Here is a 19,692-nt window from a genome sequence, read left to right on the forward strand (position 1 = left end):
GAGTAATGGACAAAATTAAAAAGAAAATGTAGGTTGAATATCAGGAAAAGCTGCCTGAAATGAAGTCCAGTTAGATTGTAGAATAGTCTTGCAAGAAAGGTGGTGAAAGTCCCATAGCTCGAATCAGATAGGTCTGTCTTTGCCATGATGGCTACAAATTACTACCATCCAGCACTGGTCATGCTGGCAGTCACCTACAACTTCTCAGATCATTTTGACCTACACTGTGAACTCTCGGGGGCAGAGCCTGTCACTGTGGTATTTGTTCGTATAGTGCCTAGTACAATGAAGCCCTCTTCTGTATTTGAGGTCCTTAAGTGCTAGAACAGAATCGAACAGAAATAAATATGGTCACTTTACAAACTGGATTGGACAAATCACTGGAGAGAAACTGTAGAGAACAATCCTGCATTGCCTCAAGGGAGATGGACTGCATGAACTAATCGTTGTTTTCCACCTTTAATTTCTATGATGCTCTTCAGAACCAAGGCACAGAAAGTGGTTTAGCATCTTTAATAAGTACCAATCCTCTAAAAGGAGAGTCTGTTTTTATCCTGTTGAGAACCACTTTTAAAGCTGAACTACAAAGAGGGAAAAAAATGAGTTACTGCCTTTTTATACTTTATGAAGAATCAAGATGGCCTGAAAAGAAATAAAAAGGCAGAGGGAATGTCATTCTACTTCTTTTTCCACGTCTGGTCTACCTTGGAAAACTATGGTCTTGTCTTCACTAGGAAACTGGTGCATTCTTAACCTAACAGTTAGCAAACATGAGGTAAAAATCCTAGTGAAGACAAAGCCATTTGTAGTTTCCACATGATTTATAGACTCCTGCACAATTTCTGGCTTCACTATAAAAAAAAGCGTGCTTTAACAGAAAGAACTTCAAAAAAATCCTTCAGCAAACCATGGAAAACCAGATTTGACATTACAGATGTTTTTAAGGTAACAAAATAAAAATTAAAAGCCTCTTCCAGGCCCTTGTTACATACACCATAAAGCAGGGGTGGGGAAACCTTTTGGCCCAAGGGCCACATCTGGGTGGGGAAATTGTATGCAGGGCCATGAATGTAGGGCTGGGGCAGGAGATCGGGGTGCAGGAGGGAGTGTGGGAGGGGATGCGGTGTGCAGGAAGGGGCTCAAGGCAAGGGCTTGGGGTGGAGGAGGGGATTGGGGGCTCAGGGCAGGGGTGCGGGAGGGGTACAGGGGCCAAGCTCCAGCCTGGTGCAGCTTACCTCGAGTGGCTCTAGGGTGACAGTGGCATGCAGCACGACTAAGGCAGGGTGCTCTGGCCCCGCGCTGGTCCCAGAAGTGGCCAGCATGTCCAGCAGTGGCTCCTAGCGGTGGGGTGGGGCAGGCGGCTCTGCCGCATGCTGCCCTCACCTGCAGGTACCACCATCTTCCCTCAGGGGCCGCAGGGATGCAGTACCAGCCGCTTCCAGGAGTGGCACGGGGCCAGGGCAGGCAGGGAGTCTGTCTTAGCCCCACTGCCTTAGCCCCACAGGGCTGGCAAACCCACGGGCCAGATTGAAAGCCTTGATGGTCCATATCTGGCCCCCGGGCCGTAGTTTGCCCTCCCCTGCCATAAAGTATAAAAGGGTACAAATCTAATTTTAACAATAGTACTTTTGCAGGTAAACATATCTGCATGTCTTGTAAGTAATGTCCACAGAAGTACTTGAGGAACAGGTACTCAATTCACTACAAAATTCAGGTCACATCAAAGGTCATCATGTCAGAGAACTTATTACAAATCTGGAAAATACTGTTCCAAAGGCATGCAGCAGGCCGTTCAAGTTGTACCAATCCAAGAGGAGGTAAGGTCTGACTAATCTGGCCATTCTAAATTTGTGAGTTATACAGAGACTTATGTAAGAATTTACCTGAGAACTAAAATAAACCTGGTGAAGAATGTTTTCATTTACAAGGGACATTGTCATGTAGCTTATGTTCAACATTTAGGTTTTGAAAAACAAAGAGTTTCACTAGAACTGGCAGTGCCTATACTCACTCCTATCCTCCAAACACAGAATTAGGGTTAAGGTAGGAAAACACTCTCTCAAATTCAGAGAGAAGCAGAGCCTCCAGCTATTACTCAATAGGAGAGAAGAAACACCAAACCCCACAAAACCAGCAGCTCATCAGTGGGAATGACCATTGCGCCCACCTCACCTGGACCCCTTACTTCTAGTCCCCAAGTAACTTATTGGGTTGGAAACCAGACTTCCAGCCTCATTACTAGATTCTAGCACTGAGGCCCCTGATTCTGCAAGCACTTAAGCATGTGCCAAAGTGCCACTGAAATCAGTGTTTCATCTTCAGCTTTACTGAACAGGGGCCTAAGCACTGGCACCACTAGAAACTCTGATTAACTGTGCCCTCCAGTGGGGAGAAGGACCATCATGATCAGAGCAATACTGAGATTACACTTAGCTTCAAGTTTAATATTAATGGAAAAAATACTTGGCAGGCCAGGCCTCTGTCTTTAAAGCTCTTAACACACTAAAATTAGTCGGTCAGTCAACTAAAGTTGATATTTTGAACCATGGCACTCAAACTAATTTAAGAGTGCCTTTGCATCAATTAAGTTAAATTGATGCAACTTCTATGTTTAGACAATTCCTAAATTGGATTTTTACATTCTATCAGAGTTAATAAAGTGTCTGTAAACACAAGTGGGGACATTTTCTCACCACTTTTATATCTTCAAATGAGAACAGTTTGCTTGGATTGAAACATTCCCATGTAGCATCTGCAACCCAAACTCTGTTGTACTTTGCCAGTGAATGAGAAGTAGAAAGTGATTAGATATTGGGTAAACCAACATGAAGTCAGCGAATCTATTTTTACTGTTCAAATGGAGAGAAATACAATTAAAGGAACATAATAAATGTTGAAAAATTTAATTATCACAATAGCGTAAGTGTTAGTAACAGAATTAAAGGACACATAAGGGTACGTTATTTACTGAAAATGTCCCTTTAATCAATAAATTTAAAGAAAGTAATGGGTCCCAGATTATGAAAATTTGATTTAAAAAAACCAAAAACATTCAAGATACAAAAGGACAAGTCTGACAAACAATTACTTTCCTTTAGATAAAACCAATCACCTAAATTAAATCATTCCATATTTGGACAATTTTAGATTCCCAGTAATTATTGTAAATTGTACTTCATTATAAAGTCTTTGCATAAACGGTGATAAGTTATTTACACAAAAGGCAAAGCCATCTGCTTTCATCTGTTGGTTTTTCTTATCAGCAGATAAGTCATGGGTGCCTGGAAGCACAGCTGTTGTTCCAACATTTCTTGGTTTGGCACCCACTGGGAAACATTTGACAACTGCAGGCCCAATGAGAGTATAGTCACACAAGAAGCGGGTTCTTGGGTGGAGAATTTGGAAGCAGCAGCCAGGAGTTCTGCCTTCGCAGAGAAGCAATGGTTACTCACCCTGTGCAGAAACTGTGGTTCTTTGAGATGTGTCCCCCTACGTGCGCTCCACTCTAGGTGCACTTGCACCCCCTATACCTTCAATTGGAGATTTCTCATAGCACAGGCCAAACGGGCACTGCATGTGTGTTACTCAGCCTCACGGCATTGTTATATAGCACTGCGTGGGCTAGCCATCCTCAGTTCCTTCTCTACTGCAAAGCCTGCCCCATGACAGGGAACTCTGAAGCAGAGGGGAAGGAGGTCAGGTAGTGGAACAGTTATAGGGACACACATCTCAAAGAATCACAGTTACTGCACAGGGTGAACCACCATTTATTCTTCTTCAAGTAGCATCTCCATGGGTGCTCTACTCTAGGTGACTACTGAGCAGTCCCCCTTTAAGGAGGAGTGAGCTTCAGTCCAGTGCAGAAGTGCAGCTGAGCCAAACACAGTATCAGAAGCAGAGTTACAACTTACTGCATAGAAGCCCAAGTTGTGGCTTTACATATTTCAATGATAGGAACTTTTCTTAAGAAAGACTGTGGAGATGGAAATGGATCTCAGCGTGAGCTCTGATGTCAGTGGGTGCTTCGAGATTATGAGACTAGTAGCAGCTACGAATACAGTCAGTTCTCCACCTAGAGAGCCTCTGTTTAGAGATTTTTAGCTCCTTTTGTTCTGTCGGTGATCAAGACAATCTGAAAGTCTGCTTGAAATGTTTAGTCCTATCAAGGTAGAAGGTCAAGGCTTCCCTGACATCAAGTGTGTGGAACAACACCTCCCCCTTATCCCAGTGAGGTTCAGAGTGGAAGATGGGGAGGTGAATAGGGTGATTAATATGGCAAAAACTTGAGGTACAGTCATGTGACCTTGTCTCTGAAAAATATTGTGAATGGGGGGTATGCCATAAAAGCCCCTATTTCCCCCCCATACTCATCAAGCTGATGTGATAGCACCCAGAAATGTCGTTTTCATCAATTAATGGAGGAGTGCACAGGCAGCCTCAGGTTCAAACAGCGGTCTTGTAAATCATTTAAGAACCAAACTGATGTCCCAAACTGAAGTAGGGCATTTAACTGGCAGAAAAAGGTTGCAGAGGCCTTTGAGAAACCTCATTGTCATTGGGCAGGTAGAGTACCCCTCTACTGGAAAATGGAAGGCCCTGATGGCTGCCAGATGAACTCTAGTGGAGCTCAGCAATAGCCCTCAGCTCTTTAGTTCTAGAATGCAGGCCAGTATGTCTGGCAGCAAAGAAGTTGCTGGTTCAATGTGTTTGACATCATACCAGCATGCAAATCTTGTCCATTTTTGTAAGTGCAGTGTGCAGACTCTTTTCTGCTGTGTAGTAACGTTCTTTTTACTTGCTGTGAACAGGCCATTTCCATGCCTGAGAACCATTGACAAGCCATGCTTCAAGGTGAAGGATTCTGAGGTGGGGTGAAGGATCTTCCCACTCTCTTGGGAAAGGTGACGAGGAGTGGCATGGAGAGTGATCAGTGAGAACATGGCCAGCTGTATCAGGTAAGGAAACCATGTTTGTCTGGGCCATGTCAGAACAATAACACTGGCCCAGTCCTTTCTTAATTTGAGTAGAACTTTGGATATCAGAGGAGTTGCGGGGGGAACTCCTACAGAAGACCCATTGACAACTGGAGGTAAAAGGCATCCCCCAGGGATCAGTGACCGGCCGGGCTCTAGAGCAAAACTGGGTGCATTTCCTGTATATCATCTTGATCAAAAGGTCTATCTGAAAAGTGCCCCATTGTCAAAATATGTGGTGAAGTATGGTGGAATCTATCTCCCACTTGCGGTCTTGAGAGAAGTGTCTGCTGAGCATGTCTATGGTCATGTTCTGAACTCTGAGAAGGTAAACTGTAGTGATGACAATCTGATGGCGCATACTCCAATTTCAAACTTTATAGCCTCAGCATGTGGGGAGTGGGGGGAATCTTGCTCTCCCATGCTGGTTTATATGAAATATGCATAATATGTTGTATGATCTTTATGTGTTTGCCTCTGATTAGTGGCAGAAACTGGATACAGGTGTATCTGAATGATTTGAGTTCCAGGAAGTTGATGTGCAGAGTGGTTTCCTGGGGCATCCACCTGCTCTGAGCTGTATGGGTAGGGCCCTACCGAATTCTTAGTCCATTTTTGTAAATTTCATGGTCATAGCATTTTAAAAAAAACTTGAATTTCATGGTTTCAGATATTTAAACCTTAAATTTCATGGTGTTGTAACAAACATGAATATGTATTTTTAAAACAGCAAAATATAAATATGTAAAGTCCTTAAGACTCAGTGTTTCTCAAACTGGGGGTCCAGATCAAAAAGAGTTTACAAAGCTATTGTAGCGGGGAGGTGGGGGTGGGTTTGGTGGTAGAGTCTCAGTATTGCCACTCTTACTTCTGCACTGCCTTCAGAGCTGGGCAGCCAGAGAGTGGTGACTGCTGGCCAGCACCCAGCTCTGAAGACTTCCCCACCAGCAGCAGCACAGAGGTAAGGGTAGCATATATAAGAGGTATAGTGGCAACAGTATTGCTACCCTTACCTCTGCGCTGCTGCTGGCGATAGCTCTGCCGTTAGAGCTGGGTGCCTGGCAAGCAGCCACTGCTCTCCAGCCGCCCAGCTCTGAAGCACAGGGTAAAAGTACACAAAAGACCAGATTTCACAGGGGGAGCCCAAATTTCACTGTGTGAGACGCTTTTTCATGGCCATGAATTTAGTAGGGCCCTATGTATCAGTGTCTAGATGCATGCGCTCCCAATCCCAACAGGGAAGCAACTGTTATTATGACAACCACTGAGGAAGGGTGAGTGAATGGGACTCCAGCACACACATTATGGGGTCTTTCCACCAATGAGACATTCCTTTACAGAAGAGGGCATGGAAAGCAGTGTGTTTAAATTGTGTCTGGTCATCCTGAACCAACCTGGAAGGCATTGCGTGAGCAGTTGGCGTGGTCTAGAACGCAAGTGCCAGCCACCATATGCCCCAGTAGCTAAAGACAGTTCCTGATCAGGGTTTGAAGGCTGATCTGAATTGTATTAACTAAGTTGGATACAGACATAAATCTGTGCATTGGGAGGAAGACTTGCTACTAATGCATCAAGATAAGCCCTTTTGAATTCCAGCTTTTGAACAGAGGTCAAGGTGGACTTCTGAATGTTCAACTGCAGGCCTAGTTTGAGGAAGAGTTTTATGGGCTCGTACATTGCCTATAAAGTTACTTCCAAGGAGAGTCCTTTTAGAAGCCAATCATCTAGGCAAGGGAACACCAAAATTCCATTCCTGTGTAAGTGTGCTGCTACTACTGACATCTACTACTACTGAAAAGATCCTTGGGTGGATGATAGGCCAAAAGGGAGCACTCTGTACTGAGTATGGTCCTGGCGTACTGTAAAGCATAGGAATTGTTTGTGGGATGGGTGGATCGCAATGTGGATAGACGTGTCCTGAAGGTCAAGGGCCAAGAACCAATCCCCTTGGTCCAGTGATGAGATTATCGCTGCAAGTGTCACATTCTGAATTTTTGTGCCTTCACAAGGGTGTTGAGTAGTCTTAAATCTAGGATGGCTCTCAAACCGCCGCTCTTTTGTTTGGAACCAGGAAATACCTGGAATAAAGCCCCTTCCCTCTGTGGGAACTGCTGCTATAGCATGCAGGTGCAGAAGAGTCTATTTTCTGCAACAGCAGGTTCTCGTAGAAGGTGTCCCTGAAGAGGGATGGGGAAGGAGGTTTGGGGGGATGGAAGCGAATTGAAGTAGATGAGTACCCCTGGAAATGATCTCCAAAATCCACTTGTCCATGGGCAATGAGCTCCCAAGCCTACCAGAAGTGGTAAAGGCAGTTGTGAAAGGGAGGAAAGGCAGGTAAAACATTGCAGCTGGTAAGAAAGAGGATGGCAGCTCAGGACCTTGATCATCCCACCAAAAATTGATGCTTTGAGGTGGAAGGTTGTGAAGTTTGAAGGCCAGGAGTTGAGTAGTTTCCTCTGGAACCTCTGCCTCTTGTGGTGAGGTTCTGCCTCATCTGTGAGCTTAGGAACTGGGCAGAATAGGATCTCTGTACTAACTGAGACCTGCGAAATTGTCTCTTCTGGGCAGGTATGTAGATCCCCAGAGATTGTAAAGTGGCTCCGAAATCTTTTAATGTATGCAGAGATTCATCCATGTTGTCAGTGAATAACTTAGTGCGGTCAAAAGGAACGTGGTCTATTGTATTCTGGACCTCCTTAGGGAATCCTGAGCACTGAAGCCAGGATGTACTCCTCATAACTACTGCCACAGAAATTGAATGAGCAACAGAAATGTTGAGAGAAGTCTGCAGAGATGTCCTGGCAAGGAGCTGGTTTTTGGCAAGAATTGTCTGGAACCACTCTCTGTGTTCTGTTGACAGATGTTCAATAAAGGCGATCAGCTTGGTATAATTTGTGTGGTTGAACTTCGCCATTAAGGCCTGGTAGTTGGTGATTACAAACTGTAAAGTAGCTGAAGAATAATACTTATGATTTTTACTATAGGGCATAGATTTAGTGTGGTGCTGCCTTCCACATTCATTAACAGCCTAAACCATCACAGAGTTAGGAGATGGGTGAGAAAATAAAAATTCTGACTCCTTAGTGGGAACATGATATTTTTTTGTCTGCCCTCTTGCACATGGGAAGAATTGAGGCCAGAGTATGCAAGATGAATTTTGCAGGATCCAGCAGTGCCTTGTTGACTAACCGAGCAATGCAGGAAGTGGAGGATGTATGCAGGACGTCGAGCAGCAGATGCTGTTCTTCAGTTTCCCCAAGGAGGATCTGTAAAGAATCCATGACCCTCTTGATGAGATGGTGAAACTGCTTAAAATAGTCAGCCAGGGATGGTAATGATGGCATGACAGCTTCATCCGGGGATGAAGAGGAAATGTTTGCAGTTGGAGAAACCTCCTCGTCAGCCCTGTCCTCCTGTTCCTCAGAGGTCTCTTCCTGAGACTCCGGTCTCCTAGAAAGGGAGGGCGAGGAGGGTTGTTTATCTCTATGAAGGGCAGAGATTGAGGCCCTACAGAATTGATGGCAATAAGCTGCCCAGGGGTCCCAGAATGGCCAAGGGAGTGGCACATATTGCACGGGTGGCGGAGTCCATGAGTGCTTGTCCCAGTGGGATGGTAGTTGTGGATGTCTGTCACAAGTAAGCTCAGGCAACTCAGGACCTCAGGAAAAGAACCTTCACAGGGTTCATAGGGGAGAGCCTTGCCCAGATATTTGGGAGGCTGAGGCAAAAATCTTCATCAGAATCCTCCTCCTCAAAGTCATTCAGTAATGGGGGGGCAACAGAAGAAGCTTGAGGTACCACTATTAGTACCAGAGGGGTGTCCGGAGAACTGGAAGTTCTCAGTACTGAGAAGACATTGGAGCTGAGCGATAGTGAATCAGGTGTCTCTGATATCGTGAGGTCTCAGGGAAGCCAGAATTCTTGCGGTACCAAGAGCGCTGTCCAGGGCTTGAGCTGAAGTAATGGTAGTGAAGGAGTTGATGGTACCACAAGTTTTGAATGCTCTGAAAGGAACCTGGACAGAGCCTGAATGGTCTTTTCCAGTACTGTGGTAGAGCTCTTCTTGCCACCCTGGTGTCCTGGAGCTTGATATTTTAGGGTCTCTTTGCTTAGTTGTGCTCTTGGTATCTGAGGAACCAGCAGCCTCAGGGTACCATGTCAGAGACCACTGGAATCTGGGGCAGCTGACAACTTCAAGATAGATTCTCTACCTGGAAACTCAGGGCAAGGTCTTTGGAAGACTTATGAAAAGAATCTTGGGTCTTCCTCTTAGACGCCCTTGAGGAGTGTGTCTCAGATACAGAAGAGGCAGGCGACTTACTTGGAGACTGGCATATGCGGGAGGGGAGGCTCCTGGCCTGGGTCAAAGGCTGGATGCAGCAAGCTCTCCATCATAAGGAGTTGAAGTTTTATCTCCTTGTTCTTTCTGGCTCTAGATTTTAATGCCAGACAGAAGTTGCTCTTTTGGGAAATATGAGATTTCCTAAGGCAACAGAGGCCATGAGAGTGTCTATCACTGGGATTGCCTCCTGGGACAACAGGCAATGCTTGAATCCAGGAGAATCAGACATACCTTTGAAAGGGGCAAAACCTCCCCAGGGTGGGGGGAAATCTATCTAAAAGCTATATGTGTGGAATTCTTTTTTTGGTTTTAAAAAAACTAACACAACTAACTATTACTAAGTACTAACTACTATAATACACTCACTACAAAAGCTAAGAGAACATAGTTGAGGAAAAACAATGTGGACAACTAGCTAAGGCTGTCTCTCAAGCTGGGGAAGTTGAAAAGGAACTGAGGATGGTTAGCCCATGCAGTACTATATAGCAACGGTATGGGCCATGAGGCTGAGTCACACGCATGCATGGGCCAAATGAACACTGCTGTGAGAAATCTCACATCAAAGGCGCAGGGGGTGCAAACGCAACTGGAGTGGAACACTCATAGGGACACTACTCAAAGAAGCAGCTGACTCAACATGGTAAGGAGATGCCAGTAGAGGCAGGAGGAGGAAGTGTTGCAACTAAGTTTCTCAATCTACATTACCACTCTAAAAACTGAACAACACAGTGCCGATTTAATCAGAGTCTCCTCCCCCAAAACCAAATGTGCTAGGCCAGTGTTTCTCAACCAAGGGTATACGTACCACTGAGGGCATGCAGAGGCCTTCTGGGGGTATGTAAACTCATCTAAATATTTGCCTAGGTTTACAACTGGCTACATAAAAAGCACTAGCAAAGTCAGTACAAACTAAAATTTCATACAGACAATGACTTGGTTAGAACGGCTCTATATACTATACACTGAAATGTAAGTATAATATTTATATTTCAGTTGATTTATTTTATAATTATATGGTAAAAATGATAAAGTAAGCAATTTTTCCAGTAACAGCATGCTGTGACACTTTTGTATGTTTGTCTGATTTTGTAAACAAGTAGTTTTTAAGTGAGGTGAAACTTGGGATATGTAAAACAAATCAGACTCCTGAAAGGGGTACAGTAATCTGGAAAGGCTGAGAGCCACTGTTCTAGGCAAAGCCATTTGGAGAGATTCTCCATGGACATCCCCCCTACACCATTCTTTTTTATGTCCATACAGAACTGGCAACAGTATTCAGGTTCATCCAGAAACATTGATTGGTTGATGGAGATTGTGACAAAAGAAATGTGTTCCCACTGAAATTAAGATATTTGAGATTAACTCCGGTCCTGAGCACTCAGTAAGATTTCTGTTGGGCTTTCTGTCTTGCTGGACCCCTTCATTACATCTGGAATGTTTTTTTTTTTTTTTTAATAGCAACCACATCTGTAGATTAAATGATCATCTATAGATACTCACAAGCCTCTGTAGTCCCCAGATAAAGTGGGTAATCCATGCAATAATAGACAGTCTACTTATAATGCCAGGGTATACTGACTAGATCATGAACCAGACTGAAATCCTACAAGCAGAAGCAGCAGTAGATAGGCCTCCTACTTAATCAAGGTCCCCATTCCACCCTCCTCCAGACTCTCAACTGACTTGTTTCCCAACTTCTTCCTACCCCATACTGGCCTCTCCAACTATTGGGCAAAAAGCCTTTGTTCACACATATCTGGGCTCATTTAAAAATTAGAACTTGTGTCTAGTCAGGCAAAAATTCAGGTTATTTACTAGTCAGGCTGAGATGCCTTCAGTACCTAAGCATCCTAAGGTCGTGTAAGGTATTTGCCTCCTTAAAGAAAAGTTTATGTGCCACAGAGTCCGAGAATTACTTCCTGACTATAAGACAAGAGAGGAAAACACAGTACAAAACTGAATCATAAACCCAGGCAGGGAAATAAGAATTGGGGAGAAGATTTCTGGAAAGCTGGTTCCACAACTATACTGCCAAGGAAACTATAGCATATCTGTATCAGGCCTCCAGGAAAATACCAATGATTCTCTTCTCCTTTACTGCTCTCTAGACTAGACTTGACCAACTTAGATAGCTAAACATCTAACTACTCCTTGCTAGACCCCAATAATTGCCATAGACTACAGATCTGTATGACAAAAAAAGTGACACAACATCATGCCTCTCACATTATCACTAGCTACTACAGGTTCCCTCCCGCTCCTAGCTACATACAACCCCCTCCCAACACCGTAGAGGAAAAAGCATAATTCTCAGCAAAGAAAGGGTTAAAATTTTAGCAAACAGGAATGCTCTGATCCCATTGCTTGGTCATTTAAACAAATAGCTACACATCACAGAACCAAGATGACTTTTTATATGATGTTGCTCATTACTGGTTTTTGGAAAACCTTGAACAGAATACTACATTAACATACATATTTGAATAACTATAGTATCTCCTTCACCCTCCCATCCCAGGATATATATCAAAGAGGGTACTGCCTCAATTCTCCAAAGTAGACAGAGCAACTAATTTCAATTCCAAGTGCAACAGCAGATTTTAAATCTAATGACATTTTGCATTGTAACTTCTATCTAAGCTCTCAGAATATAAAATCTTCAGGGGAAAGGACCATCTTTTTGTTGTGTGAACATGATGCTAAAACAACAAGCCTCCGCTATGGGCCTCACAGTAGTACTGCAATACAAATACATTGTAAACACTGCAACAACTACCACCCCTCTAATACTGCATTTAAAAATCTAGAAAATAGAGGGACAGTGTTTAAGGCTCCCCATCATGTGTAAAATAAGCAGGGTTTGGACGGGAGGTTACCACCTTGAGGTGAAGGAGAACTGAAATTATATCCATTGGGCCAGTTGCTAACCTAGGTTCACAGAACTATCGCTGGTTTTCCAATCTGTTAAGAGGATTCCATTAATATTATCAGATGGTTTACACATTCTGCAGATTGGCATACATAAGTACGTTACAATTGCCTATCAACTAGAGCAGGGGTCTCAAACTCAATTTACCTTAGGACCAGTGCCAGTCCCCAAATCCTCCCAGCGGGCCAATAATGTCACTGAAGATGGTGTTCAGAAAAGGAAACGTTTATATTGTATTTTTTATTTTGAATTTCTTAGAAATAATAAAACTGTCATACAACTTTATACAATTCTTCGCCTGCCAGACACCTAGCAATGCTTCAGTTCTGTCAGTTTGTTGATGTTTGGCCTCAGTGACTGAGCAGTTGAAACCTTCAGGATTGCAGCAAGGTGGGCATCAGATAGTTGTGTTCAGTATTTTGACTTGTTTATATTCTTTGTGGAAAAAAGTGATGCTGCCTCCATGGCTGACTCTGCCTGGCAACTAGTGATGGTATCTCTGTCCCTATACCCCAGCCAATGGGAGCTGCAGGGGGCGGCGCCCGCCGCAGATGTTGCCAGCAGCATGGCTGCATGCGGCTCTCCTCCGCGGGCCACAGTGGGGAGGTTCTTGGGCCGCAGATGGCCCGCGGGCCTGGACTTTGAGACCCCTGAACTAGAGGAAGAATTCTGCTGTATGACGTGCTCCAAGTCATGCTGATACCATGTGAAATTTTCATTTTACTTTTAACAATCTACATTTTCGGCACTCTTCCAAGCTGTTTGCAAAGTATGGATAAAGCTATTAGCTTATTGGGGGTCACAGTATTGTGTGTAGGATCATGATATGCGGTGAAGAACAGCCTGAAAGGTTGAAAAATTGACTAATTTGGGTAATGCAGCATTCTGGCATTCTTCAAATTATACAAAAGTTATCAATTAGACTAATTCCAACTGTTGGGATCTATTTAGATCAGTGCTGGTGCTCTTAAAGGAAGACTGTTATCTGGAACTGAAGAAAAATGCACATGTAAGGGCTCTGTGTAGTAGGGTGCAATACACAGGAGTGCTGGTAAGAGATTTGGCTTTATTCGTCAGTGCCAGACACTAGACACGGAACAGGTTTGCAAAGCTTAATGCCCTTCTCGCATTAGAGTGGTCAGTATCCACTGACTCCAGTAGCTACTATTACACTCTGGAGTTTGACAATTTTACTTAACCAAGAGGGTGTTCATGGAAGACAAACTACTTCGGTCATCAAGCATGACTCCTAACTTTTGTTCTGATCTACTTTCTGGATCCTCATTTCCAATGCAGCTATCCTGAAATATTTTAACCTTCAGTCAGAGCAGGAATTACAATTCAATCAGAAGACTACAACCAGCTGAAGTGGAGGAGGCAATAACTAAAGCAAACCTGACAGGCTACATCAGACTTTGACCTCCTAGAATTTCTTGCATAACAAAAGGGGACTATAATCAAATAAGCATTCACAAGTACTGCTGTTTAGTTACAGAACTTTTCCTCTAAATGGCCTACTTACAGTTTGCATACAAAAAGTCAGCTAAAAACCTAATGACATAAACAATGTGGGCATACTGAATAAGTCACACAACCACATATATGATAACAAGCAGTGATAAGTCATCACTCTTGAATTATGTCACCTCGAATTTGTGCAAATAGTTTTTACCACACTGCATGTTCTCCCTCCCGCCAACTTCTACTATTTCACAAACCATAGTATTGAGTATGTTTCAAACCATCTAAGGCTCTATCCAGAATCAGAAGCTGCAGCTCATTTGTCCTGCCAGGAGCACATGATACTAGCACACCAGATCCACACCGGCTACTTGCTAGGTACTAGGTAGAACACACGGTGTTGGTTTTGACTTAGAGAGTCCTAAATCACCTGGCAACTACTTAGCTGAAATACCACCTCCCTTCACAAGCCACATTGTCACAGTTGTGGTCAGCAGGAGTACCTAAGCTGAGGGCCGGCTCTAGGCACCAGCTAAGCAATCTGGTGCGCGGGGCGGTGCTGCTAAAGAGGCGGCACTCCTGCTGTTCTGGGGGCAGCAGCCCCGGCGGCAACTCGGCGTTAGCTCCTCTCCGTTGTTTCCCGCGGTGGCAATTCAGTGGCGATTCTTCCGGCTCGGGTCTCACTGTTGGTGGCAGCTCCCCCTGATGTACCTGTTCTCTCTGCCAGCGGCGTATTCGTCAGGTTTTTTGTTTTTTTTGCTGCTTGGGGCAGCAAAAAACGTAGAGCCGGATCTGCCTAAGCTGGATCCCTACTTGTGTAAGAGAGACAGGTGGCTGGTGGGATGTTCTCTGGGAGAACCATTCATCTATAGGTGAGAGGTTTTTCGCAGGAGCGGGTGGGTGAGATTCTGTGGTCTGCGTTGTGAAGGAGGTTGGAGTAGATGATCATAATGGTCCCTTCTGACCTTAGTATCTATGAATCTTAACAAGACAGAGTACCACTTATTTCCATAAAGCTAAAAATATGCAAGAGTTTCCATAGTAACAGACTGATGGAAGGTAGGGGTTAAGATGAGGAAATAATAAAGGGAACAGTTTAACATAAAAGCAGAAGACAGCTCACCACTTTAATGCCACACAGTAATGTTTGTAGGCATCATTACAGAGATAAGTTTAAGAAGGGATTTAAAAGATAAGGCAGAAACCTTATCAATTTTGATGGGAAATTTTTCCCATGCATAAAAAAGGCAACGTGGAAGACAACATGGAGGTGCCTGAAGCTACATCCAAGCAAATAATGGATTTTTAGGTTCACTGGCAATTTTGAAAAGTTAAAAACTGTTCCATGTTGACTTTCACTTTTTTTTTAATAAGTAATTAAATAGTCATTTGAGCAGGGACTTGCACTTGGGTCTCCCAAATGCTAGGTCAGTTCCCCAACCAGTAGGCTAGTGTCATTCCCACTCTCCTTCTCTGGCCCAATGACCATCCATTGTTGTTTATAGTGACAATTCAGTTATTCATGATGACAATGGATAGCCATTGGGCCAAAATGATAATAAGAATAACTACAACATGGTAGTTAGGGCACTCACCTGGGAAGTGGGAGACGCAAGTTTAAGTCCCTGTGGAATGTCTTCAAGAGGAGAGATTGAGAAAGCCCACACCAGATTATCCCAAAACCCAGTGGCCAGGACACGCTCCTATAATGGAGGAGACCCAAGTTCAAATCCCTACTCTACATTATGCGGGGGGGGGGGGGGGATCGAATCGAGGTCTCCCACATCCCAGGTGAGTGCCTAACTACTGGACAAAAACTATTTATCCAAAAATTTTGCCAAGCTCTATTTGAGGCTAGCTTCAGTGGCAGAATGAAGATGTGGGTTAGTGGCTTTATAAATTAATGTTTATATCTGATTATTTATTAACCATATTTCCTTTCTGTATTTTTTATTCTTGTTGTTGATGCTTTAAAAAAAAATCACAGTGCTGGGAAACATGGGAATAGGAAACGTCACAAATCTGGAAAATTGGATACTGGTCCATCAGCACTGAGTCATAATTGTTCAGTCATACAATTAATAGGAGGTCAACATTTCCCAGCAGGATTCTGTGGGAACCCAAAGGCACCTGCATTAGGCTGGGAAGGGCTCCCTGCTGTCCCTTAAAAGATGGCTGCAGCCAGATAGGAAGAGTTCCAAGCTTGCAGAGTTTACCTCTCATCTGAGCATGAGTACATATAATGTTTTTGGTGAGCTGCCTCTCAAGTGCCTGGCTGCTGCAGCCCGACCTACTTATGATCTACTGCCACTTCCTTTTTCTGATCCCTTATCTTGCAAGAACAGATTAGTTAGGCTCTGTGTACACTATACAAATAACAATTCCTAAACAAATGTGTGTTTAGAACTGGTAAAAACAAAAGTCAATTTTCCGCAGGAAATTTTGAATTTTAATTGACAAAAACAAAATTTAATTTTTCTGCTTTCTAAAGCTGTTCAGTAAAAATGTTCTATTTTTTGAAAGCCCAAAACTTAAAAACGTAACTGAAAAATTCCAGTTTTTAGTTTGTTTGTTAAAAAAAAATGTAAAATTTTGATCCATTTTGGTTAAAAAGACATTTTTTGATGAAAAGCATGTTGAGAATATTTTGACTAGCTGCAGTTGTAGATACTGTTTGTTCTGGCTAGCAGCAATAATCTACAGCCAAAAAAAAAAAAAGTTAGCAGAAAAGGGAAAAAAGGGAACACATACTGTGGCCCAGATAAAAATACATTTTCTCTAGTTCCTCTCTGCAGAGACTCCGTCTCCTATCCATCAGCATCACTTTCATGAAGTGTAAAAGTTTCTATGAGTGTTCCTTCTGTGAGGTCTTTTGTGGGTCCTTGTCCTTTTTCCAAGTTAAAACTGCTGATCTGAACTCAAACAGAGATCCAGGTTCTCAGCACATTCTATATGTCTTTCCAACAATTTATTAAAATTGGCAGGGGCTATGAAACATTGTATCCCACCGGGCTTCAAAAAACAGGCCTTTTTATAAAACAGTTACAGAAGCAATGACAAAGGTGTTGGTCAAGAGCTGCAATCCAACTGGTTGAAGAGGCTTTTATCCTATGTGATTATGTTTAAATGAGCACATTTGGAGGATAGAACCTTGCCTCCAACCAGATTATACCACATTCAGACATCTCTTACTAAAAGGTTCTTGGGTTTGCCACTGCAAAACGGGAGTACCAGTGATGAATCAGTCCCACAAAATTGAAATCTAAATGTATTTTTAAGAAATTACTCCTCATTTCCCTCTCCATCCCATGGAAACAGTTCAGCATTACTTTTGTGATCATCACAGGTATCTGTTGATATGGCACTTCATTCTCTGCCCCTTCTCCTGAATCGGAGCAACCAGATCAGGGCTTTCAACAACATAAATTACTGCTGCTTGTCCCAACCTGCTCAAATTATCATCATTAGCAGAATTTTGATTAGGATTACAAAAGGGAAGTGCGTATCACCAACCTTGCTTAGCAACAGTTTCCTTTTTAAAAACTCACTACAGCGGCTGCTGCTGACTGGGAAGGGTGTTGATGGTATGCTCTCTGAAGTCAGGCTCAGACTAATGCTGCCCAGGGAAAAGGGAGATTTGGAGGCTTTTCAAATGCAAAAGTTTAAAATAGACAACTTTTGTGTATTTATATCTACAATTTTACAGGTATACCTAAAAGAGCACTTTTGTTATTTACTACTATTACTCCTCTTACGTGTTTTAAAATATTATTAGATTTTCTTGGACAGATTATAAAACTTATATAAATTTATGGAACATTAAAGATCGAAGAAAATTCAAAATCTAGTAAAGTAACAACATATGCACCTACTCCATAAATGCACATCCAGTGTATGTAGAGACATTTGACTGCATTTAGCCAATGCACATCTCATCATATTACTGCTCATTTACACTAAATTGCTATGCGGCTTGGTATGCATAAAAGACAACCAGAATCCAAGCAACTAATCGAAAGGTGTCCAGGGATTAGTATAAATTATTTTGCAGTGTTATTCTCAACAAACTGTACAAATAGGCTAACGGAGTTCTGATCTGTGTGGTTACATCAGACAACCAATCAGGCAATGTCCTTTTTCTTGGACAGATTTCATTGCATAGCGTATATTAAGCCTTTAGAAGTTGACTGTTCGCTTGGGGTATTTTTAATAAGAGCAGTTAAAAGTTATAGAACCTATTGAGCCCGTACAGGGAAAGTGATTCAGCTGTTATTGAATGTTCACAGGAATTAGGGAGGGAGACAGCAGTTTGCAGCTGGGACAAGGAGAGGGAAGAGGGAGGAGCCAGGTTGAGAAGAACAGAAGAGTAATAGAGACGAAGGCTGGGTCTCTTGAAAAGAAGGACAGAAGGGACTGGGAATTGACACATTTGCGTGCTCAGCACTTCAGTATTCTAAGGGTTAAATCAATCTGCATAAAGAAAGAGAATAATCTCCTGGCCACTTCATCTTGAGTAGGCAACTGCACTACTGAGTCTACTGGGGAAAGGTGTGCACTGGGGGAGTACGTGTTTTCAAAGGTTTCAGAAAATATCTTCCACTGTAAAGGTTCTTTTAGTTAACCCTAGACTAATGGTTTCCAAATTGTATTGATTCACATTCCTACCTTAAGAACATAAGAATGGCTATACTGGGTCAGACCAAAGGTCCATCTAGCTCAGTAGCCTATCTTCCAACAGTAGCCAGTACCAAATGCTTCAGAGGAAATGAACAGAACAGAGCAATTATTGAGTGATCCATTCTCTATCATCCACGTCCAGCTTCTGGCAGTTAATAGGCTTAGGGACACCCACAGCATGTGGTTGTGTCCAACCATCCTGGCTAACAGCCACTGATGGACCTATCATCCATGAATTTATCTATTCTTTTTTTAACCCAGTTACACTTTTGGCCTTCACAACATCCCTCCTCGTATGGCAGCTGTTCCATACCCCTAATCATTTTTGTTGCCCTTCTCTGTACTTTTTCAAATTTTAATTTTTTTTAATGCTGATTCTCATCTCAACCCCGGCTTCTGTACTTGGACTCTGTCTCTGCATCCTAGCTTCAGTCTGGGACTCTGACTGTGGCTTTTGACCCCTGGTTTTGGTACTGGAGCTCTGATTTCAGCTTTGACCCCGGCTTTGGAAATTGAACTCTGGCTCCGTTCCTGCCCCGTGGGATCAGTACGTGGACCCTGACCGCAGTCCCGAATTCAGGCTACTACCCTTAGTATCTGACCCTCATTCTGACCCCTGGACTCTGGCATCGACCCTGACCACCAGGCCTGACTGCCCAAGCCCTGGTAGTGACCCAGAGAGAAAGGGGACCCTAGACCCACGTTTGCAAAAATCCAAGAATGTATGCATTTGAAATTCTTACAACTATTCCAGCAGAAGAGCCACCTAATTTTCACCTCAAATTTCCAGCCTTGCTCTGCTCTGCAGAAGTAACAGAGTAAAAGTTTCAGAGTAGCAGCCGTGTTAGTCTGTATTCACAAAAAGAAAAGGAGTACTTGTGGCACCTTAGAGACTAACCAATTTATTTGAGCATAAGCTTTCGTGAGCTACAGCTCACTTCATCGGATGCATTCAGACAAGTTACCCAACCGGAGTAACTTGTCCAGCACATCCCCACATCCTGCCAGGAACTCCACGCAGCTTGGCAAATCTTAGCGCCAGCCAGGGCCCCTCACTTGTTTCAAACATGCCAGTGACACGCTTAATTCCAAACACTGGTCACCTGACCAGGCAAGTTCTGCAATATTTATATTTTACCTTAACATTAAGATAAGTTGTTTTGTCAAGTGTAGATCACATCAATCACAGTCAGCTTCCAAAGCTACAGAAACACCCAAATACAAGCAATATTGTGTGACAAGTAGTGCATTTCAAGCCGATCCCATTATATCTTGGCAATGGGACTTTAACCACCATGGAAATACATAAT

At 43.2% G+C, this 19,692-nt stretch overlaps 1 protein-coding gene across 3 annotated transcripts in view; it reads right to left on the reverse strand.

Moving 5' to 3' along the window:
* IL17RA (interleukin 17 receptor A) overlaps nucleotides 1-19,692 on the reverse strand; it is a 45,589-nt gene that overhangs the window by 20,212 nt on the left and 5,685 nt on the right. The window lies entirely within an intron of this gene.

Source organism: Lepidochelys olivacea (assembly GCF_965140295.1).
Source record: "Lepidochelys olivacea isolate rLepOli2 genome assembly, chromosome: 1".
NCBI classification, from domain to species: Eukaryota; Metazoa; Chordata; order Testudines; family Cheloniidae; genus Lepidochelys; species Lepidochelys olivacea.